This window comes from Lonchura striata, chromosome 14, assembly GCF_046129695.1.
Source record: "Lonchura striata isolate bLonStr1 chromosome 14, bLonStr1.mat, whole genome shotgun sequence".
Lineage (NCBI taxonomy): Eukaryota > Metazoa > Chordata > Aves > Passeriformes > Estrildidae > Lonchura > Lonchura striata.
The window spans coordinates 9,631,594-9,657,686 of record NC_134616.1 but is presented as its reverse complement, the minus strand read 5'-3'; the positions used below and the strand labels follow the sequence as shown (position 1 = coordinate 9,657,686).

Sequence of the window (26,093 nt, the reverse complement as noted above, 5' to 3'; positions counted from 1 at the left end):
TGAAAAAAGTTACCACTTATGTAAATCTCTTTCCCTGAATGCTCTTGCTAAGACCTTGGGCCTTTAGCCTCCTACAGAAATGGAAGAGCACTTGCTCATCCTTTTGCCTTGCTGTGTACCGATGATCTAGGGGGGGTGCATTTCCTTGACATGCAGCTTGTGGCACCTGAATGAACATGGGCTCTGATCTGAAAACTTGTGTTTTGAACTATGTATCTGGGACATGACACAGAGATCTACGCTTCCAGCCCATGAGTGAACTTCAGGGATTTAAGCGTTGAGCTGTGTTTGTCAAGGGCACAATGAAGTCACCAAAAAGGAGGCCATCCAGGCAAGTGATCCCCCATGACAAATACAATTTCTGTGATGCCAGCTTACACTTCAAGTGCACCAGAGTTTGGTAAATTGAGATATACTTGGATATTCTGTGTGTTTGGTGCTGAACCTAACACTAATTTGAAAGCAAATAGAGCAACATGTTAGGCATGAGTGAAAAAACAACTAGACAACCCCAAAAATCCCCATAATCCAAAAATCCCAACATGTCTGTGGGGCAAATATGCTTTGCATGACCAGATTTGCTTAAGTACTTCGTAAGTAGGAGAAGAAGCAAGGAACAAGCTACTGAATGTGTCACCAGGAAGCAATTAAGCAAATGATGACAACCCTGGAAAGCTCTTTCAGTCTAACACACGTTCAAATTATTAAATAAAATAGAGTAAGTAAAATCCATCTGGTGTGGCAGCAGCTCTCTGGCCACAGACAGCAACACAAAACTTTCCCAGGCATTGTCTTGGGGAAGGCTGTGAGAAGATCACAGAAAAGAATGATAAAAAATCCTTATCTTCACTTGCTGAACCTGTTGTTGTGAACATGGGGAACATGTTATGGAGATTTGTTTACCAAGGGTGGTTTCTTGATTGGTCAACAGTGATGGTGTTTGGATTCAAGGACACATTGAATCCACCTGTACCGTGACTGTAAGAGTGATTGGTTTCTTAAGTATAGTACAATAAAGTGATTGATCAGCCTTCTGAGAGTCATGGAGTCAATGCTAATTATTACCCCTTCTGAGACACCATTCAATGACAATCTGGTTTTGACCTGATGACTTTTAGCTGGTAACCAACACATAAAGTGTTACACTCCACTACTCTGGTAGCAGACAACTTTCTAAACCAAGTAGCAAACACATTCTAATTACTTCTTTTTTTTTTAATTTCTGCTTTTTCTGTTCGGTAAACCACTTCACACACTACAATACTGCAACCTGTCATCCATAAACATAGAAATATACACAAATAGGTATGACAGCTTGGTTGAGTGAATGTGATCTTGCCTGGCTTTAGAGGAGAATTTACAGGAACCATCTGGTTCATACTTGTTAGGGATGGGATACAGCAAAAACTGCAGAAATTCAGAGCTGCTGAATACAAGTAAAATACCTGTTTTTTCCTCCTAAATGGCTCTTTCTGAATCCATTTCACCTTGATCTATTCTTTCATAACAACCTTGCATCTAACTCGCCTCTCATTTTACTCAAGTTTTAGGTCAGTGCGACTATGCTGCTTTTGAATGAAGCTGTGCCAGTGTAAAATGAGAGCAATGTAGTAAGGGATCAAAGAGTTCAATAACCAAGGACAAGGCAAAAAGATTCTGTAAGCAATGCTGTCACTTCCACAGGGGGACTTATTCATATGACTTTCACAATGCTGTGGGCAAATCTGCTGGTGTAGGACAGATAGGCATACCTCAGTACAAGGATATGATCTAAAGCTTATCAAAAGAGCTGTGTTCTAGTTTTAGCTTTGCTATGCAAATCTTATTTAAATAATTTTCAAAGGAATAATAATTGAGTGGACAGCTTCTGGATACAGATTGGTAACAGAACAGACAAGATGGAACCACGTCAAAACCAGAGTAGATAATACTTGAGGAAAATATAACAGGTAAACAATTGTACAGAGAAGGCAGAATTAGCACTGAAAAACAGAAAAAGGAATAGTGAATTTTGAGAAGTAACAGAAGGTGAAGAGCATTGTGTTGTCTAGTGATATGGGCAGTAAGGTATGCTCTGTACTGATGCTGATGAAACTGGTCCCGATGCTACCAGAGTGTGAAGGCACTCTGTCACCAGTGCTGAGGTCTGGGAGACATGGGCCTAGGATAGTGGAGAGCTCTCCCAAATAGAAAACTGCATTAGCATTAAAAGTAATTAACTTCCAAACTTTAGAATATCTGAATAACAAAGAAATAATTAAAATGGCTGAAGCTCTACAGAGTCCAGGGAAGCTCTACAGAGTCCAGGGCTTTGTCTGTTCAGCAGAGCCCAAACCCTAAAACTAGGCAATAAGCACGGTGCTGTTACATTTGCAGTGAGATACAAATCTATGGAGTTAAATTCACGGTATTTATCACTGACACCAATTTCCCCAAGTGCCCTGAATTCTCCAGCAAGGACTTGCTTCAAGTGCCATCAGCAAATCCAGAATAAACCATTTGCTGAGTATCCTGCACCCTACTGGTATGAGGAAGCTAACACCATAAATTTAGCACAATATCACAGCCTTGCCAATAGGCAGCTTTCTGCAGACACCTTCCCTTGTGTTCTTCACCTTTGAGCTCTTCTAGCCCACAACCATGGTTTTGCAGCCTCACTCACTGCCTCTTGCATGCCGCAAGCAAGAAGCCTTGCTTCTTGCAAAGACCAGTCTTCAGCTAAAAAGCATTCAAATGACATAATCAGGTCAGAAGTTTCTTTCCAAGAAGAAACAAAGGTACAAGAAGAAACAAAGGTACACAGATATTACCAACCATTTCCTTCAGACCCACCAGAGATGGGTTTTTTGTTTTGTTTTGTTTTTTTTTTTTTTTGTTTTCATTACCACTGCATAGGTTACTAAAAAAACCACATATAGTCACTATTGATAGAAAGTATCTCAGCCATAATCCTCCAGACACCAGATACAGTGAGCTGACCATAATGAGGCCTAAATGGACTTCATCTGTCCTTAACTTCAGGCACATATGGATGACAGTCTCTTATATTCTCTCTCTAGTCAGGAGAGAGATGCCATGTAATTTTTCTGTGCTTGAAACATGCATGGAAATCAACAGAAGAAAACACATAAAAGAACAAAGTCATGTAAAGCATCATCATCACTAAGAACTTCTACCTGCAACTGAAAAACTAATCCAGAACAAAAATCCCAATGGGTTGACTAACACTCAACCAGCGAGGCTGATTTATTGCATGTTAAAAGTACAGACCTAATTGTGTTTACATATTTATCTCAGAAAAAAAGGATTCTAATTAGGAATCACAGAGTTAACAATTATCAGTCTAGAAAAGACAATCTGTCTTTACATTCCATGTAAAGCCATGTTCCATCCATATGGTATTTCAGAATACATTTTTCTCTTATTCACTAGAGCAAGATGAATAGCTACAATATGCCAGTGAGCTGAGATACTGATGGAAATCATTATTTATGTTCCAGGTAAAGTTGCATAATTGTGACACAATTACAAATAGAATTAAAAAGGAAAGTATTGCGTGGAATGACCATCTGAGAAAGGAAATAAAAATTAATTCTATTTAAGCTTGAATAACTTTTTTAGCCAAAAGAGAGAATAACTGCCTTTATTCTGTTAAAGTCAGTAGATGTTCTGAAAAAAGGAAACTTACTCACTTATCAACAGCATAGGATTTTGAAAATACCTAAAACTTGGCTTCACATATTCAAAGAATAATAAACATAATTTCAAAGTATGCTGTAAGCTTAAAAATACTGGTAATACAAGTTAACTATCACAATACATTAGGGTTTTTAGCATGAGTGTGCAGGAGCGCTGTCTGCCTTCTCTTAAAAACATATTTGGAACTGCTGAGTCTAAAAAGTGAAAAATATTGGTCTTTTGAAGAAACAATCACAGGAGATTATGGTAATCAGACTATGAATTGAAATACATATTCATCACAAAAAAACCCTGGATTCAACTCAGATAAATGTCTTGGAAAAAAATAATACTAGCTGAATTGTCCTCAGACATAGCAAAGTTATTCTTTCTATCTGACCTTCAGTCAATCATGTTAGAAAAATATTTATTCCACTTCCTAACCTTTATCTACACTTTCAGTTTTCAAACTACCTGAGCAAACAGATCTTATGCCTCTGAGAATTTTCATTAACAGATGCTATCAGCCTTTCAAAGTCTCTCCTCATCAACATCTCACCCTTTAGTAGCCAGCATTTTAATTGCCCTTGCAGCTGGAATGTGTTTCATATCTCAACCCATAAGTTAATTTCCTTTTATTTATTCTGAACACAAAAAAAAAAAAAAAAAAAAAAAAAAAAAAAAAGAAGCAATCAAAGGGTGACTACTGAGCTTAAAAGTATTCTGAAATTTAAATGAGTTTTTATGGCAATATAAATGATAATTTATGGATCCATATTCACAGTCTGCATGTGTTTCATTTTTGTCACTCAACTGGCTATTTCTGCCTAGTCTTTGCTAATAGCTGGCAATATAGAGCTTTTATATATATCACTATTTCCTATATTTTTTCAGCACATTTCTCTTCATAACAATGATGTGTTTGTTAATGACATGGCCTCATATTAATTCTAAATCAGTCTATATATACCTACTAACTACTTGGTAATACAGATTTGGTCTGAATTGAGCTTGAACATACAACTATAGTTCACCTGCATTGACCAGAGCACTGAATGTATGATCTGATCTGCTTTATACTGATTCCTCCTGTAGTGATGCCACAGGATGACAATTTACAAAGTTACTGGAGAATTCACATGGCATCAATAGGCAGCACCTGACCAGCACAAAGCCTGGGGGTAAGAAGTTACCTTCCAGAACATTTCACCCAGAATGAGGATGGACTGGCTCAGTGCTCTGTATCAGTGACCTAACTCCCTTCCTTGCAGCATAATGCTCTGTGTCTCAAAAATAACCTGGTTTATTCTGCACGGTGGTGACACACAACAGGCTCATGTAACCTGCAGATTAGAGACTTCCCACTGCCTCCCAGTCAGGAAATCCCCTGGCTTCACCTGCTATTCAAGAAAGAGACTAAAGGGGAAACAATGTCTTGCTTTTATCATTCAACCTTGTAACATCATTTAGCTATTACTCGTCTTTTTCATAGCACCAAAAATCAGACATTTAGCATCAGATATCCCTTCTCTCCTAACACACAGAATATGTTTTGTCTGCTGTGTTTTATTTTGCACCTTCTAAATATAGGGGTTGGAGACAGTGAGCTCAGATGGGGGAAGATACCCCAGATGTGTGTCAGATCTCCGGTCAGTGACAGCACATGCTGCTCCCAATTTAGCTCAGGAAGGCAGCTCACATGAAATATCAAGCTGGATTATACAGAAATGTGCAAACATTTTAGCATAAGGATTCACTAAAAAGAGACAGGGATGTGATTCAAACATTTAGCTCTGGCTTCATCTCTCCAAGTTTCCATGTGCTCAGTTGGGGAAGGAAGCAGAAAGGCATTCTTGGAGTTAGCCCCAAAAATCAGCAAGGTCTGGGCTTCAGATCCAGACTTTTCTACAGCATGAGATATTTTAAAAAATTAGGAAAAAAAGTAATGTTGCTTAGGCATGGGCGGAATTTTTCTAATTCACTGCCCTGGTAACTGATGATTAGAAATATCAGTATGACAGGCTTCACAGAGAAACTGGACTCAGGTAACATATATGACTTCAGAGGCAACTTCAGCAGAAATTTAACCTTACTTTACCTTGAGCAAAACCTGGTTCTGCATATAAAGAACCTTTTGACAGACATGCATATGCCCTCAACATTTGTCCAAAAATTAGCATAATGGAAGTGTACACTGCTGGATCACCATGAATATAGAATGGTATCAGCAAAAGGTCATGCATTCTTCATGAATTCATGTCTTCTAGATCTCTGTTAATTGCTGCTGAACTACAGACTCATGCTACAGTAAAATCACTGAAATGTAAAATTGTGTCTTAGTTTTATATTAAAAATAAACATAGAAAAAAAGTCTTGTACTTGCATGTGTATTTGGTAAATAGTCAAGATTCTGTTAAACGATCTAGAAATGGCAATAACCAGAGAATTTGAAGCAACTAATAATTTTGTCTATGATTCTCAGAAACGGGCTCACTTCACAGCACAGCAGAGGTTACATTTTCACAGATCTCTTTCATTTCCAAAAGGGACTTGGGTAGGATGGTGGGAGCAGGTTTTCAAAGGCAATCAAGATGCAGATGCTGATGAACCCCAGCAGGTGAGGTACCTGCATTCCACTGCCTTCAATGACAGGCACACACAGCTCTCATTGACGTGCTTTTCACAATGTCATTCTCTGTGTGTTGAAAGCCTAAATACCTCTGAAAGACCTGTCCTGTGTGCCTTTGGAAATCACTTACCAAAATAGGGTATCTGCATCTCAGGATACGTACTCTGTGGCCTGCTTAAAAAGTGGCACAGAATTCTCCACAGAATATGCTGTTAATTAGTTATTTCACTGTAACATGTTCAACAAGTGCACAGATAAGGACTGTCTGACTAAATGGGATGTACAAATATCTGAGACAGACCATCAATGGTTAGCCTGAAGAAGAAAAGGAAGATAGAAAATTCCACTCCAAGGCTGTAGAGCAGTAGATTAACTGTTTCAAGGAAGGGGTTGCATGTAAATCACATACCTCCATTTTTCACAGATTCAAACTAAATTGTTCCTAATGTTGTCTCAGATTTGCTTTGCAAAATTAGGCAGCTGTAACAAACACATCCTTGAGACCAAATAGGCGCAGTTATGTTGGGCTTTACTCCAATTATGTTGGGCTTTACACACAGTTATGCTGCCAAGTGTTTATTATTATTTAAAATATTTGTATGTTATTTGAATATTCAATCTGATATTCAGTGAAACAAAAGAACTCTTTTATTCCATTTGGTTTGATATTATACTGATGCATGACTACTCTTCCATGAATACAAAGCCTCACAAATCTGATTGCATGGATAGCAAACTACAATGGTTAGCAAACTAAAATATGCAATAACTTTAGCATTATCTGATCTGAAGGAGAAAATATACAGTAACTGGCATACACACCTAGAGGTCCAGGCACTGATAGTGCTGATCTCCCAGTTCACCATTACTGTAGTCATTTCAGCAAAGCAAGATTTCACAGAACAACAGAGGTCCTTGGTATGAAGGGTGGAAATGTTGTGTTTTGTGCAAATCAATACTTTAAAACAAAAGGTTTTCATTCCATCACTGCCCTCCTGCAATAGAGTGGTATTTCTTGTCTACTGTTTTTTACCCCCAAGTAAACAAAGTAAGATTTCTTTAACACTTCCTGCCACTGTAGTTATCTCTGTGCAGGTATGAAATACAAGTTAAAATCAGGTCGGTCACGCCTCCAAGCAAATGGAGTTGACTTCAATAAGAAATTTCCATCTAACCTTACTAATTATTAATATACAGATGTTCTAGGCTCAAAATATGATGCCTGTGCTAACTCTAGGGAGCTGGTCCCCCCTGATTGTACTCAATACTAACCAACACTCTCCCTGGAGTGAAATATCAAGCCAACAGCTTTCTTTTTATAGCAAAAAGTTCTATTATTATTGTTTCTGAAAAAAAAAAGGGGGGGCAATAAAAGCACATTTATAAAGTATATTCTTTAAACACTGGATTATGACTGCACTATGTAAAATAGTGTAAAAGAGGTCTAGAATCACATTCCAGCTGTACTGCTATGTTTAACAGCTCCCACTAAGGTCCTACCTCCCAGTGCCAAATATTCTTGCTCACTGTTTGGAGCATGGCCCATCACTTCATTGATTCCTTTTCTTTTTATTCTTTTTAATGCAGCAAAAATTTTGTCCCTGTTTTAAAAGGGCTCCACTTCGCACCTCTCTCCTCATCCTCTGGATATCCCTTTTGTCTCTCTTGTACCAGAAGCCTTGTTGTGCTCACTCCTATCTTTCAGAAATAGCACTGTTGTCCTCCTCTGCTACACTTCATGGCTTCTACTCGATTTAATTCCCCATTGTGATTTACCTCTGTCACTTTGGATTATGTGGAACTGAGGGATGATTCAAAAGAAAGGCACTGTGACACACAGAGGGCTGAGACCATGGTCCTACAGGCATGCACTGAAGCACATCCCTTCTACACCTCCATTAATTCTGTTACATCAGTGGTCCAGGTACTCCTGCATAAGCCACTTCAGACCTTCAGCCTATAACACAAGCACACTTCCAAATGGCCTCTGAAGCCAGGACTCTGGAGATGAGTGGATTTATCACTATCTATCCTGAACAGCAGAAGAGAAATAGCTTGACTTTCTAATTCCTCAGCCTTCCACATAATACTCCCACCTCATTTTCCACATATAGTAGTATTTTATTCTCCCTTCTTACATCCTGGAACTATAACATCTTGGGAGTGAAGCAGGAAGAGAGCTAAATCATGCATGTTCTAGATCTTGCCCATTCCTTGCCAAGAGTTTTAAAACACTGACAATTAATATTAGCCTAAATATGCTTCAGCTAAAGACATGTGGAACTTTTGTGGGAATTCAGAGACCATTTGCAATTGCTCCAGCCATATTTCCAAACAGACTGGTGTGCATTATTCCAGAAAGACTTAAAGAAAATACTCAGTTTAAATCTAACCATCTAAACCTGAATGACAGGAAAGACCCTTTGCCAAATTCTAAATTTAAAATATATAAAATATACTGGCCAAAAAAGGGAGAAAGGGTAAATTTGAATCTAAATTACCACATTTTAGAAAGTTGCAGAGATCAATTCACAGCCAACTGACAGCCACTGACATGATATTCAAGCAGTATGGAGAAGTCTAATACATTGGACATATCCCCCTACTAACTCCTCTAGGAATTCTGAATGGAGCTGCACATCTGGTGTAGCACAGGAAAGCTCTTCCTTCCTATTATTTGTATTTTCTTCAGTGATCTTCCCCTTAAATAAAATACATTACTGACAATTGGAGAAAGATTTCACTCTCTACTGAAGCTTCAATTCCTGTGTCATTCACAGAATTTCTCAGAGCAACAACACTGAGCATGACTTCAAACACTTCTGGACCCACCATCCAGTGCTATGGGATTGCTCTGAAATACTCAGGGAGTTTCTGCACTGTCTTTGAAAGAACGGCTTAAATTTTCACTTGGCATTTGAAGACCGAAATTGTGCCTTTTCTCCCAAGTGTTCCAGAATAACATTACCAGCACAAAGAAAGGTGGGAGATGAAGGCTGTGCTGCAGCAGCACCCAGACTGCATTCAAGCAGCTGTTCCACACTCAGGTGGAATGTGGTGGAAGCCAGCTTCTCCTACTTTGATGGATCAGACTGCATCCCTCTATGCTGTGTAGTAAATAAAACTGCAACACCTGTATCTGACATACACATATTGACCTCAGTGATCTATTACTAAAAGGCTATTTCAAATATTCTTTCTCCCAAAAGCCATATGAATAATACACTTCATTTCTTTGGATAGAATCCCAAGGAGATAAAAAAAATAAAAAGGGAGACATCTTTAAAGATAAAATATTTTTCTGGTGCCCCCCCCCCCCCCCCCCCCATTTTTTTTTGTTTGTTTTTGGCCAGAAGCCATGTAATTATTTTCTGGCTGGCCTGTTCTGTCACTAACAGAGTGACCTTTATTGAGTGGCCAGCAAATGTGATGGTTTTAAAACAGCTACAGTTGTGGTGAAACTGATGCACCATGATTGTACCCTTGCTCACAAAATGCAGAGTCTCCACTGGGTATTGTCAAAGCAACTCACAGCAGCTGAATGCAACAATCCAATTAGTGAAACAAGCACAGTTCATGCATAAAGTCTCTTCCAGGCACCATTAGAAAACAAGACCCCTATGTACAGAGACTTGCCTTTTAAACTACATATTCTATTAATTTCAGAAGAAAAAAGGATTACCTTGTGGTTTGACTTATCTAAAAAGAGCAGAGGCCTGGAAGGGGCCTTTTTATAACACTGTGGTGGAACTGGCTGCTAGAACACAATAGCATGCAGTGGTCCTTTATGATCAGAGCCACAGCTGATGGCAGAGACATCAACTTCTCCATTCTCCACAAGAAATACAAAACAAGCTTGCTTTCCCGGCAGGGCAATTTTTTGTTATGTGGCTTAATGGATTTTGGAGTCTTCTTTATTACTGTTTAGGGTTTTTGCTTTGAAAACTGCATATAATGACAGAAAAGGTCTCCGTTTTAATGGGATTTTCATTCTGGTAAGGGATAGTGTGAGAATGAACACTACATGCCACCAGGACTAAGAGATAAGAGCCTTATCACTCTATTTTGTTTAGGTGATCTACTACTTCATCTGCAAAAATACTCTCACCACTAGAAGAGGCAACTTTGTACCATGGCTTCATTTGACTCCTGTGGTGCCACAAGTACCATTCATATTCTGTATGAGGCAAGAAAAAATAACATAACTTAGGCTGCTTGTCTGGAAAGTAACAGGCAAGAAATATGACAGCAAACAAACCCAACTGTTCATTGTCTGGTGGTTCCTTTGCCTGGCTAGAACCTACACACACCACCCTTGCCTCGAGTAGGTTTTACAAATAGACATGGTTTTGGCAAGTTCCTGACAATGCCTAACAGAAATACAAGCTAACACTTGAGGTAAAGGGAGAGCATCACTCATTACACCAATAAAACAGTTTTTAAGACACCTACAAAAACAATGCATAATCATCACTATACAATACAGGCAGGTACCCAAGTAATTCTAGCCCCAGGAAAATTATATTGTTGGACAAAATAATATGATAATATATTTAAATAATATGGGGATATTACTTAAGTCCTGATAAAATTCTCTTCAGCAAAAAAAAAAGCAGCATGTTTATTGTTGTCACGTTTCCTTCTGTAAAGTGTAGTCAGTGTCCACTCTCAAATTTTTGATACCCTGCATATGTATGTGGGCTTATAACTTCACTCACTGTTTATGGAAATCTCCCATTACCAATTACAGCTTCTTTAATTAAGTAACAAAGCTGGTGACTTTTTTTCAATTAACATTACATTCATTAGAAGAACAGACCTATAGGAGAGAAAGGGACCACATGATAAATTAATGCAGGCCAAACTGAAATTATAACTCGGGCTGAAGAAAAGGAAGGAAAATATTTTTCAAAATGAAAGTTAATGATGCTTACTTTCAAAACTGAACAAAGATTAAACTAAAAGTTAGGCTTGAAATAGCATGGACCAGATGTCTTGCAGAAAAACTGACATTTTTTAGCTTGGTCCAAAATGAATTTTCCAATTTCTGTTTCACTCAACATTTCCCACTCCTTCTCAGGTTCCACATTAAGTTATTCTTTCTAAGATTTAATTCTGTCAGGCAGGAAAGAAAATATACATTTTTTTACTTATGTTGAAGAGCCTGGTGCTATGTTATCACAGAATAAAGTACAAATTCCTGGAAAGGAAATGAGAAAAGACTTTGAATAGTAACTTGAGAAGACACTGTACCAAGGAATATTCCATACAGGACAGTCATTTAAAAAAACCCTAAAACCAGGGAAATACAATAGCTTTCAGGTTTCTTTAACAAATATGTCCCTAAAAATCCCTGAGGGATCACAGAGAAATCATTATAACATCATTTTTATTAGTTTACAGAAAACCAGTTTCCCTTGTGACACAGCAATTCCTGCTTTTATTGCTCCTAGACTCCGGTCTCTGTGTGACAATTGAGGCCATGATTCTTCTTACTATAACTCCCATAAACATACCTCAAGTAATAAAACTGAAGCTAATTCTCAATTTTCTAGCAAAATGTCCATTGAAGCCCTCCCATTTCCCTCCACTCCACTGTAATAATCTACAATTATTTGTTTCAAGTAGTTCTCAAGAATCCCCATTGTGACAGATGTTGCAGAACCAAGCAAAAATGTATTCCCTCCCCACTTTCAGTAATGACTGTAGGTTAAATACAGTAATTAAGTGAAGTTCTACCATCTGACCTCAAGAGTGGTATAAATCATGACAATCAAAATATTACAAAGTGGTCCACAGCAGAACTTCTCATTATTGATACAATGAACTCATTGTTCTTAAGCAAACATTTTAAATACCATCCATTATTCATGTGGAGTACGAAAGATTACCTATCTGGGATTTGGAAAAAAGAGCACATTTGAATATCAAAAAATGGCAGATTTTTAAATCTTTTGTAAGAATGGTTTTGTACAAGATCTTATTTGTGTTACAAGTCTGTTGTTTGAAATGGACATGTAAAGAAATTATTTTTAAACACATTAGGTCAAATCTTCACCTGTACAAGTCTGCATAGCTTCACTTCAAAGAAATGCAATGAATGGCTTTTGCTATGCTTTGAGGCATATGCTGATTTTTACACAACTGAGCTAACTTGGTTACATCCAGTAGCAGTCTGAATTCCCTGCAGCAAAAGTTTTAATGTTAAAAACATTTTGACAAAACCCAGCTTTTGAGTCAGAGGGAGGTCACTAAAGTCACAGAAACACTATCTGCAGAAAAATGCAAATTAATATCCCATAAAGCAAGAAGATATCTATGCAAAATGAATAGCACTTAAAACTTAACAACAAATAACATCATTGCTCACATTATCTTTTTATCCATAATTTTCATAGGAGATCCAATAAAATGTTATGAGAATGCAGCTGGCATCTAAAATTCACCATGAGACAGACAATGATGTGCTTACATTGCCTACTGTGGCCAGTTTTTGAAGAAGGTCAACCCAGAGATTACATACATTAAATCTAAATTGTAATGGTCTACAGTTGCTTACACTCAATATGTTATATTATTAATGAAAGCTCAGTGTAGTTCTATACACTTCAAAATGTGGAAGTTATTGTTTTTATTTATGCTTCCAGATGTGTAGTTTCATGATAGCTTGTTAAAATAATGAAAATTACTACTATATAATAGAGAATTCATAATCAAACATCCACGCTGAATACTTCCCTATAATGAAATGGTGCTTTAATACAGAGATATTAGTATATGGTCACATCAAAAGGGAAACATTGATTGGTCTTATATGTTATGTGCACTCTTCTCTGACTTGGAGCCTAAGAAAAACATGAAAACCAAAAGGGTCACTATTAAATGTCTGCCATTCACATCCATTTTGTTGTTTTCTTTGAAAAGTGTAGCTAAGTGGCTCCAGAGAGCATGACTACAATAATAACTACACTAAAAGAATATAGATGCACACAATTTTCACTTGCATCAACGTATCTAAAACCAGACAAATAAGCAATGAGACAACCCTGCAAAATACTTCAGGCACTCAAATCCATGTTAAGATGTGGAAAATAAGTCTGCTTTCTTATGACTTTTTTTCTTATTGAAACAGGACAACTACAACATTGTGATGAATGTGTTCCAAAAGTTCTTCTTCAAACTGTCTCCATGATGTGGAATATCTCTTAAAGCACCGCAGACACTTGTGTAACACAGACAGTTCATTGTAAAGCTTTTTAAAATAGCTAGCATGAAACTCAAACTGTCAGTGCATAAATTACTGCTGCCTTGAGGCTGCAATAACTTATGCATCCTTGTATTCCCCTCAAACACCTCCCCTTTCAAAGAGAAGTTCAGCTCTCCACTCCCACCCCCACCCCTCCACCTCTTTGTGGCAACCATTACAAAGCCATTAAAAATCCAGAGGCCTGCCCAGAGAGCTGTGTAACAAATGGCAGGAAAAAAAAAAAACCCAGGAGGCTTTGGGACTTTCAAGAAATCCCTGCAAAAATGTTACTGCAATAATTATGTGTTTATATCACTCATTATTATTTGTCTACAGTCAGGCATAATTTGATTTTATTCCTTTAATAAAAACTTGATCTAATTTGAGATTATCACTGTCAGTTCATGGACAAACCCAGCTGATCGATAATGCCAGCACTACTGAGCAATAGGCAATTCTGTCTGCAGAGCAATTACTGACACCAGTGTAGTCAGCTGAAAGGCTTGATCTTGCTGAGCAAAACAATGTCAGGAGACTGGATTCTTTAGTTTTCATATCCTTATTTTTGTTCTTTTTTTCTTTTTCATTCCCCTTGAAGAAGAATAAAGCCTTATCTTGCTAATAAAAGATGTGCTAAACTACACAAACTGTAGACTAATATTGGCTCCTAAAATCATATCTCTTTTTTTAAGCAGGGGGAAAAAAGCCAGAAAGAACTAAGATTGCAGCAAATAGCACTCTTTGATCTAGAAACACACAGTATCTTCAGTCATAACAGCAGATCATGACAGAATCCAGTCTACGATGGTGTTATGCATTTATAATGCTGACAAAATAAATAAATTGCACTGAAAGGATTTCATACTACAGTTCTGACTTTAAACTCATCAAATTAAATTTTTGATTAATTATTGCACGTAGACTGAGGTCAAGGTAGTATTTGACTCTAGCATTTTGTAAAAATGAGTGACAATTATGGACTCTTTGAAATATTTTAGGTGGCTCAGCAGGACATAATTTAACTGAAAATTACATTAAATAGAGGAAGGATACTGTTTATATCACACCTCCATCCAACGTTTTAGTTTATTTGATGCATTCATCCATTAGAACCACAAATACTTCTGTATTAAATATTCCACTCTAATTGGAGACACCCAAGAGTTTTAATAATTGCTTTTCCATCTTAATTCTGAGACTACATCATTATTTTTACATCACCAAGGGGATCATAGTATGAATTAACAAAGCCATATATAGCTACAAAAATTATAGTATTATGTCCTACATAAAAGAGTGGCCAGCATGAAACATTCTTTGTTAAAAAAGACACCTGAAGATGTCTGCTTTATTTGCCATATTTATTTAATGGCTTTAGAGTGTCTAAAATATTTTAAGGTACCCTGAGAAAATATGTAGTGACCACTGCCATGTATTTTCTTCTCTGGAAAAGTCCTCTTAACTATGACTATGAGAGCTAGACAGCTTAAGAACAGCTCAGAGCTACTGTGTTTAGACTGCTTTGTACACCATGCCATAATAACAAGAAAGGAGTAAAAGGGCTTTTCACTGAACAGCCTTTCATTAGGCTAAGCCAGAATTACCAGAAGTGTCTTTTACTTTGCAAAGGGGAAAGAAGCCCCAGCTAAATGCTCACCACACATAGGTGCTGATTAAAAAATGCCACAACTGAACAAAGCAATTTGGATGTGTATTAGGCCCTGGCAGGAGGGCTCAATGCACTGTGCAGAGTGGTCCTGCTCCTTTATAACCTGTTGGGCAGATTATCAATATGTGAGTCACCAAAAATGAATTACTGCTCTTCTGAACATGAATACAGAATGGAGAAATAACTCATAACTCCATAAACGACAGAAGAAATGTTATAAAGATATTAGCACTTTATGTGAATAAGAGTAGTCTTTTTACACCTCATATGTGCACAGCCCTGACAATTCCCTGCATGTATTTATTACTATCAGCATTGACAAAAACATCCCCTAAGCAAACAAGACCTCAGAAGCTCCTAAGAAGCCTTACCAACCACTTCTGGCATGTGCTAACCTGTGCAGACTGCTGCTGGTACGTGCCAGCACAGCTCTGGGATGCTGAGAGCTCCCAAGCACCCGCAGCCCCAGCACCAGGCACTGCGTGGGGCACGGGACAGACCCGAGCTGTGCTCAGCAGCCCAGCTCTGCCCTATGGATACCCCACCTTCAGCTGTGTCCCACCAGCCCACACTGCTCACTAAGCTACTGCCCTGGGAAAAGCACCTTGCTCAGGCTCCATCCCAGCCACCTGCAAGGAGCACAGATCTACTCCACGTGCAAATCCAGGCTCCAGGGCTAACCTGCATCGTGGAGTGGTGCATGGGGAACCTGACACTAAGTACTGAAGGAGAAACACTTCAGCATTAAAGGGGATACTTTGCTGTTGTAATAGATGACAACTCTGTTCAGTTTAACAAACTCAAGAGGGACCCTGAATAATGCTGCTAAGATGTGCAAATCACTGACTGCTGATTTGTTTCCATGGGCTGCTGACAACCAAGGTAAGTCAGAAATACTTCTAAGTGCAAAGCAGCAGCCTGTGAACACGATGAGCTCAGGCTGAGGAAGAATAAAACCTCAGGTCACCTTTCCCTCCTGATGATTCTTTGCATCATGAATCAAAGCAAAAGAGGTGGCCAGGAAAAGCTATGCATCTTGAGTTGACGAAATGAATAATTACTTGTTACCGAGTATAAAATTCATGTCAGGAAATTTTAACTTTTTTCTCTAGAGATTAATACTTAATCACTTTATGTAGCTGTTTTTCATCCCATTGTACTACCAAACCTTATATACCTCCTGAAATGCAGGCTCATAATGCTGTCCTAGTCTGAATTGCAAGAAGGGGAATTAAAAAAAAAAAGAAAAGAAAAAGGTGTGATACTAAATGTCTCAAGAGAAACCAGAGAAAAATCTATCTCTGCAGGAGAAAAAAACTTTTAAACACTCCTTAACCTAAATACAATATGAGGTCATTTTACCTGGTAGCTGAGTGGGTTTGTCACAAATACATTCACATTTATTCTCCTTCTACAAAGCACTCAAGTAATTTTTATGCTTACTTAAACAGCTGATATTTTCTGGAAAGAAAAAGGTATGCAGTCAAACTAGTTTGGTGAATTCTCTGAAGCCTGAGAAAAGAAACTGCACCTCAAATAGCCAAGTGTCATAGATGAAGGAAAGTACCAAAGACATAACCAATGGATTCATTCATATAAACTCCATGGCAAACATCTTTAAATAACTGCCTTAAATACAAAGCTTCTAACTAATCCATAATGACCTTCAAAGGCTCAAGTATTCTTCTAGGTGAAAAGGGAAATTCATGGTAAAATTTAAGGAATTCTTGTGCAGGAGCATGAAAAACTGCTTGTTATTAGTGACCATGGTCATTGACTTCCAGCACAACATTCTGCACATCTCTTAAGTCAAAGCTCACAGTGCTTTCAACTCAAAAGTATTTCCATACATGTAAGCAGATAAAGACCAGGTTGTTAACCTGCTGATCAGTACATCAAATGTTCCATCTGAAAAATGGGACTGGAACCCCTTGCATACAACATTCTTTCATTGCTCTTTGAGACCATCAAATGAAAACCACTTCAAAAGCACAAAGGCTTTAACAAAGCTAAATTCTTACACACCATTCACCCAGCATGGTACAGTTCTGTACCAAAAGAAATTCAAATTGCATATGAAGTCTCTTTTAGTAGTGAGAAAAGAACATGCACATCACTGCTCATCCGAGAAGCTGTTTTGGAGCATCTGAGGCCACTCTATGGAAGGAGCAGCTTTGATTTACTAACTCATTGAGATACTCCATTTTACTCATATTTCTCAAGCACTGGATAAATCTCCTTTGTGTTTGGTGTTTTCTACTACTTCCAACTATTACAGTCATTCTATTAAGCTACAACAGCCTGTGCTCACTCCACAGAAGTTCTTCACCTGGTGAATGCTTCATTTTCCTGAGCTGAAAACCATCTTGTCACCACCACACCAAGCTCAAAGAAGGGTTTAGTCCCTCCCACTTTATGCTGGGAACCTGTTCCCTCATTGTGAATAAGAAACAGCCCTTCTTCCATAAATACCACGGGCCACCAGTAGCTGTTGTCACTCAGGCTAAGAAAGACCCATTTCCACGTGAAAGATGCACAGGAAGAGCAAACACACAGTCAAGATCCAGAGAAAGATGATGACATTTGAAAACTTGTAAGAATACTAACATGCTGAATAACTGCCATCTTAAATGCACTAAGGAACAAGGTGTCAAAATGTCCTACCTTTGGAAAACTTGTGATAACCAGAACATGCTACTGCACTGAAGAAGTCAAGTTCACAAACTAATGCAATGTTACACATCTCTTTTTGCCACATACTTGAAAATTGCTTCATCTTGATTTTGTATTAAATAGTGTTGCTTTATTCAGTCACACAGAGTACCAGCAGACTTATGGAGATTTTAAGTCAGCAACACAGTTTACTTCCATTAACAGAATCAGCCCAAGTTCCCAGGTGAACCCAATCTGCCTTTCTTGGAGCATCCATATACCAAAGACTTCCAGCTTTTGAAGCTGTGCTGCATATACAGATGCAAAATAATGAACTCAAGAAAAGTAACTTTCAGATACTCCTATATCTGCTGGGCAAGATGGACTAAATAAATAGGTTTGATAAAAATTTACCCTCAGTCTTTTGCATACAGGTTTTCTTTTCTACAGACTTCCTTTCAGGTCTAAAAAGTCCTATCTCCTTCCCAGGATCCATAAATTCCACCTTGTCTCCTCTGGTTCCAAGCAAAGCCTGTCCATCACCTTTGCTTCAGAGCAAAAGGGCCAACAATGCTTCTCATGTATCTTTCAGCCCCTCCCTCCCCACTTGGAAATTGTTGAAACTTTGGCTTTGTTTCAGGAGATCTGGAAAAGTGAGATTCTGACCATTTAAGCCTTGTTGCAGCAGACATAAAATGAAGTGAGAACAAAAGCATCTGCACTTAAATTACTTGTGCACACAATGAAAAAACTAAATGTTACAGCTCTACCAAAAGTTGATAAAACATGCATATTTATGAAAAGATAAATATTTAAAGGCATGCATTTACCCAACTCGGTTTATAAAGAGAATAATTTGCAGACATCTCTGCAAGGCGTTGGTGAGTAGCAATGCTGCTGGTTTTCCTGTTTACTACAGAAGATATTCAGGGCCTCAGCCTATGATCCTGGAGGGTTTGGTTGCTTTCATTAGGACCACAAGGATGGACACATCCTGCTTTGGACTTCCAGATATCATTTATCCTGAACCTGCCCATGCATGCTTTGGATCCAGAATGTTCTGTCATAGGTTTATGACCTGATCTCACATAAGGTCAAGACAGATTCTGACACTTTCTCAAACACAACTGGATTCCCACTCTGTGTGAATGTGGATATGAGAATACCATAATACCCTTTTCTTTACGAATGGGCTGACACACTTCCTTATTGTCTGAGGCTCCATGGAGCAAGACAAATATATTGTACATGTGCAGTTACTCCTCTTGCTGGAAAACACTTGTGTGTTCCAACAGCTTCAAGGGATGCTCAGGCATTGGGCCCGGGCATCTCAACACCAAACTGAGCCCACTGTGTGTACACAACTGTTGTAAAGAGACACAAAGCTGCCATGCAGAATGCCCCCATGAATGCTGTGCTGCTGGTCTTAAGCTGCATCTTGCCAGCATGATACATCTCACGCTGGATGACTTTCAAAGTTGATCTATTCCTCTTGTTCATAAGCTAGAAAAGCAGTTTAAGTGATTACCAGGGGTAAGCTAAACAAATAGCAGCTAATGGGGAAGATCAGGAGAAAAATGCTTAAGGCTCTCAGTCCACCTAAAAACCGGCCAACATCCATTCTGCCATGCAGAGCCTCAGTGTTTGTTTGGGCAAGGATCAGTGAAAGGGCCTTCTTCTGTATCTGTGTACCACAGAGACCAAGATAAAAGGAGCTGGTATGAGACTTCAGAGATTTCAGAAGAAATAAATGGAAAGTGATCATCAAAAGCTAGATTTAACTGTTCTGACTCAGATTATTCCCGAACATATTTAGGCAGTAAAATCAAACAGTAAAGTAATCCTGAAATATTTCAATTAAGGTCCTGGCTTGTTTCCTGAATAGAGCTTTGGTTCATACATTACACTGTTGAAAGCTATGAAACAATGTGCTCTAAATAAGTATGCCAAGGTTTGCCTCCTTGTGAGGTTAAATTACTTATTTTATATAAACATCTCTAAGCAATATCTATGACTTTAAACCCTATATAAATATAAATTCTAGGTATTATAAGATGGTAAAATCACTCATACCCAAAAGGCTGATAGTGGAAGAAATAGATCATTTTCCTATTGCATATAAGTACATTGAGTATGATTGTTCCTTAAATCTAAATAATGGATATTCTATCATAAGGATCTTAACACTGTGTGTGTTCTCTGTTGTAGCAGAGCATGAAAAGCTGAAACTCCACTACATCCTTTCAAACAAAGCCATGCAAAAGATGCCACATTTGTGGCCATGCTGCAAGTTGGTTTTGACCTAGAATAAAATTTCTGCATGGCACTTACTGGGGTACATGAATCTTAAAACATAAAGGCACGTGACACCTGGTCCTGTGACATGGGAAGTCTTCCAGGATTTGACTCTCTACACTATATAAAGTGGGAAAGGAAAATGCTACATAGCTACCTAAATGCCAGCAATTGATACTCTCTTCTCCACATCCATCCCATGATTCTGAACTGCTGCCCAAAACACTCCTGCAAAGAGCAAAAATACTCAGAAGAATCAAAGTTTGCAGTAACCCTCCCTTCTGTGGTCACTTTTGGTATTTTATAGGCTCCCAAACAAGTTTTGTATGTTGCTTTATTCTTCACCACAGACTGCCATTTACAGGAGAAAATATCAAAATTTTAGAACATTTCATACTTTTAAAAGTGTAAGCAAAACTCAATGCATCAACCTCACTGTCACAACTGAGAAGAATTAAGCAGGTATAATGATATTCACAAACAAGAATTATAATTTTCAAGTAGACCAAGACCATGTTTAATTCTGAGAAAAATGTAACCTGGTGTTAATCCCTTTTTTCTTTATGTAAGGGATTCAGAGAAGTTTTTCAGCTAGTGGGATAACTCCCCTGCCCTGAAGAATAAACATGTTAATGAACAGCTCAGCTATCAATTGTTTTGACATTTGACTGAACAGCAGGTGCCAAATTCAGGGTTTACTAATGCTTGCATAGCTACTACCACTATTTTTATTTTCCCCTTCATTGAAGAATGATCTTTATAATAAAATAAAACTTCCTGACATGCAGAAAGACAATACAGAGTCTAAGGAATGAGCTATGTGGAAGGAGGAGCTCTTTTGCACCTCTCCGCCAGTGGAAGGTTCTTATAAACAGGAGTCAGTCACTCTCTTAGTTTCCATTCTTCATTGCTCTTTTCAGGAGAAAGTTGGTCTACCAGAACTCAACATTCTAAAATCCCTAGGAATCTACCAAGTACTAAAGCACAATCCTTTAGATTCCATAAAAATTTATCCTACCCCATGTTTTGAAAAAAAAAAAGTTACATTCTACATATGAGTAACTTCCAATGCAACTCTTACTTAATTGACAAAAATTTAAATCTACCAATTTTGTGGAAGCTATAATGAGCCTGGTTCTACATACCACTTCTTTTATCAGCTCCAATCTCCCATTCTCCAGGGAAAGCAGTACAGAAGTGTCTTGTCCTTTGATAGTGATAGATAACTAACCTAATTTTGTAAAAACAGAACTCAACAGAGTTGTCTTCAGCAGAAGCAGGAAATCAGACCTCACTGCCTTGTACTGAACTCATTTTAAGGCAATTTGATGCCTTACACATGATCATAGAAAAGCATCAGTTGTAGCTTTTTTTTTTTCCTCCCCACTCTTTTCACCTGGCATTTCTTTATGCAGCAGAGTACCAGGAGGTTTTACATTTAGAAGAATTAGGAGTGGTCATGTTTTCTGGAGCTATATTTTGAGGCCTTCTGTATCCTTACCTATTCATTACATTCAAGTCAAACATTTGTCTTTTGGTAGCAGTAAGGATTAAAGATGTAATTGCTTTTAAAACAGACATTTTCAATACTCCTTAGCCAAATAACCTGGGGTATTAGATTAACAATTCCCTGCCTCAACCTTCATCTAGCCACTGCTAGCCAATAAAAAAAAAAATACCCAACAATAACAATATTTATTTAAGGCTTTTTTTCCCCTTGACTTCAAGTCTTGCTATATATATCTGTTGATAGACTAACTCAAAACCAAATGACAGAAGTACTTGAAATTTAGTGAAGGCTTTGGTTACAATGCCAAAAAAACCTGTGATGTCTCTATACCTCTGTCCAGACTGAGCTGCCATTGAGTAGGAAGGCATGACACAAACACAATTGGCCACTTTCCTGTCATGACTCCTGTGACCTGAAGACTTGATGTAAATCACAGAAATCACTTGGTGTTGTTTTGTTTAAATGATCTGCCTGACAGAAATAAGTGTCTTCATGCACAGTAGGTATGACAAATCAAAATAACTTAGGAAAACATGTCCATGTTACACTGACAGATGGAAAGCAAACAATCTGTACAAAACTGTTTCTCTGGAAAAAATAAACCAAAATGTTACTTAATATTATGAAAATTTAAATAAACAAAAGCTTCAGTATTACAATTCACTATACCATTTTTATAATTAAGAAGTATTTCATACTTTCAAGCAACAACAATATGATTATGAAACCCACAAGTTTACTTCTGCACACAATCACACCACTGTTACTTCAATTCACTGAATTCAGTGGAACAACAGCTGATTTAAAGCAAAGCAAGAGAAGAGACAGAGCTGAAAACTGAAAATAAACCTGAGGGTTTTGATGAAACATAATCCTCAGCATGAGATACAAAAGGTGACTTTCCTGAAAAGTTCTACCTAAATTCTTAATAGCCTTCTGTACACAACCTCACCTCATCCTGGCATAATGTTAATTAGTCTAAGTCCTACTGCAGAGAAGCCCACTGAGGCAGTTAGCACCATACAATTAATCAGATATTTTGCATGCATCACAGCAACCAACAGTTTCAACTTACTGATGTGAGTTTACACAAACAGAAATCAACCCTGCCTCTCCCTTTCACGTGAACTAAAAGCATGTGGCATTAAATGAACATATGATTATTTCTTCTACACACCACTTAATGTCCTTTCTTCCTTTAGCAGCCATTTCCTAAGGCACCACTGCTCTCTGCAAAGCATGTTTTAGATTTTTTCCTGGTAGTACTAGAGGAGAAATGTGATTTGGTAATTCTCTTAAATTTCTGTCTCTTCATAGAAAAAGAAATTTATCAACTGAAATTAACAATTATAAGACATAATTCTTGCTGGTGAAATTAATGATTCTCACCTTTTTTTTCCCTATGTGCTTTAGCAGTTTTTAAGAAACGGAATTTTACACCTTCACATAAATATACATTCATCTCATAGCAACAGAAAATATTATTTTATACTTAAGAATGTAAGTATATACAATGTACACACTCAACTGATTAAAAGCTTCACCACCTATATAATTATACATCTTAATTTTATTATATTGTTTAAGATTTATCTTTGGTCTTCATTGCAGGAGCCAAACACCACAGTATTGTACATAATGTCACTGAGGGGGAAACCATACAATTACACAACTTGATTGGAAAGAACAAAAAGAAAACAATTTTACAAAGATGCATTTTCCTAAACTTAAACCAAAAAGTGTTCAATAAACCACAAGAATCTTTTGTATGGCACGTGTAACATGCTGTGGTATTAACAGTATATGCAATGATTCATACATGGTGGTGTTTCACTTCAGCAGAATATGGTAAAGCTACTTACAACATCAATTCAGACCATAAATAATACTGAACATAAGAAAGAATAGTATAATATTTAGTGATTTCTCAGGTTCTCAGTGAGTTTATAATATTCCTAGAAACACACTATTTGAATTATAGCTTATTTCAGGAACTGACAATTAACTGCTCAACACATTCTCCACATTCTCTCTACAGTGTTTGTGCCTGAAAGCAGTTAAGTACCTAAGACAGGAATTATTAAAGGTTGGGACAGCTCCAGTGTTTGCATTTCTTAGCAAAAGAACATGTACAGTCTATTTACTACCTGACACAAGCAGTCATTCCTCATTATTACTGTCCAAACTTTTGGGGATTTTTTTTGTATTTGAAGGTCTATCACAAGAAATTGGTGAACTTATTGGAATTGTCAAATGTTTGAGGTCACACATGATTTACACTCCTCAAAGGAATCTAATTTCCATTTCTCAGTACCCTATTCTCCTGTATCTCTCTTATAGTAAACTTCCTAATTTATTATAATACTATAAGAATTAAAATTCTTGATAGGATGGCTACCAAGTTTCTATGAAGTAAACTAAAACTGCAGTAAGTGAGGCTAATAAACTGTTCATTTTTTCCCATTTTAGCAAATAATAGGTATGCTACCAAACAGCAGCAACTAGGAAGAACAGACAAGATATGAGTTTATACCGAACAACTTAAAGTCCATCATCAAGCTACCTATATGTACTGATGCTTCTTCCATGCTAAAGACACAGCTGTCCTTTATCTTCTTGCCCTGTCCTACATTTTTTAATCCTACAGTGACCTTCACTGTCATGTCACTCAGATTTGTCACTCTGACAGTCAGAATGGATGACATAACACAGGGCCAGACTAACACCATTGTGAGATGCTGGAGGTTCACAACAGGATTTTGTTTACTCATTGTAAGATTGAGTAAAGCGTTCCAAAGCAATTAGCCAACATAATAAACTCAGACTGTGTCTACCTAAAGATTGTACACACCGAAAACTGCAAATAAATGCAAGTTTGAAGTCACAAGCCTCCCCTCCTCCTGACTCCCACTGTTATCTCAGTCTGATAGTCATGCCATCTAGACAGGTTCTAGTGAAACTCTTATTGTTTTAGATGATTTTTCCAGTCTAAAGTGCCAAATTTCTTGAATGACTAGTGAAACTCTTTCCAAAGCAAACTTTAGTAGCCTTAATCATGATAAGTTTCATTCTGGAACTAATGGCATTTTACTTCACCACATACTAAGTGCATTGTATTTGGCCTCATCAAATAAGCCTTTCTTACTCAAACTGCTTATTCACAGGAGCTTTCATTTAAAAGTGGACTAAGCCAGAAAAACAGATCTATAGGTAGTGATTTTACAAGATTTCAGAAGTAATGGCTTTTTTCACCATATTTTCCTAAAAGTCACAGCTAGTGTTTTTCAGTGCTAGAAATCTTTAACACCTCCAAATCATTCAAAAAATTTTAAATGCTTGCCATTCACCTAAATCAGACTGAAATTTTTTTTTTTAAATTCATGATTTTTTAGGTTTTCGTTGGGTGATGCTACTATTCTTCAGCATGAAAAGCAAACCCACTGAAGACTTGATCCTTAACAATATGCAGTAGCCTAAGGAAATATTGTCATGGGAGCCAGGAACAGAATCTAAGCTTCTTTGTCTTTATTGGGATCCCTTTGATCTGAAAAATTTCTTGAAGTCGAAAATCATAAAGCTGGTAAGAAGGGCAGTGGCACATCTATTTGATACAAAAAATGCTACCCAGGTGAAATCTGTAACAGGAAATTCAGCAAATTCAGTACATCCAGAGCAGGTGGCAGCTGAAATATTCCTCACAGAAAATGGTTTCTGATGTCTAGATTTCTTTTTGACAGATTTTTCAGATTTTCTTTGACAGATTTTTTCTGCATTTCTGCTTATTAGTAGGTACAATTGGCTTAAGTGTGAACACACTGGTTTAACGTTTCCACTTAGTTAAACGTAACTCTGGCCATTCTTGGCACATATCTCAATTTGTCTCTGGAATGTGAGCTATCTAGAGCATTTTTTCTCCAGCACAGCTGAGTTACATTGTTCCTGTTGCTGGATTAGTTTTCTTGCTTAGGCAAGAAGCTTCTTTTACTTTTCCCACCTTCTTCTCCGGATTCCAACAGAGCTCTTACACAATATATGCTCAGACGTCTCCAGAATGTATCTTAGCATAGATTGCCTTTGTCCAGTGACAGGAGAAATTTGCATTTATGTAAAGTGGTGTGGGATTTGCAATGCATGCACAGTAGAAGGTCCTGCTTATCAGCCTTTTTCATAGTGTTGACCTTATTTCTTTTGCAAGGACTCAAATACCCCAGCAGTGTGGAGTCTGCAGTTTGGTGGAAACTAGGCATGCCAGCTGACTACTTACTCTGCTAACACTATTTTCAATCTCCTTAAAAGTTATCAGTAACATGAAGATGCCATTCATTTCAGCTCCTTCAGAACAAACTTGTTTTCTAAGACCATCACAAAGTTCTGCCTACATCCCAAAGAAAACTGGGCTGCACATACTGATGCT

At 37.7% G+C, this 26,093-nt stretch overlaps 1 protein-coding gene across 4 annotated transcripts in view; it reads right to left on the bottom strand.

Moving 5' to 3' along the window:
- GRIA3 (glutamate ionotropic receptor AMPA type subunit 3) overlaps positions 1–26,093 on the bottom strand; it is a 145,609-nt gene that overhangs the window by 85,232 nt on the left and 34,284 nt on the right. The gene's annotated exons all lie outside the window — the stretch shown is intronic.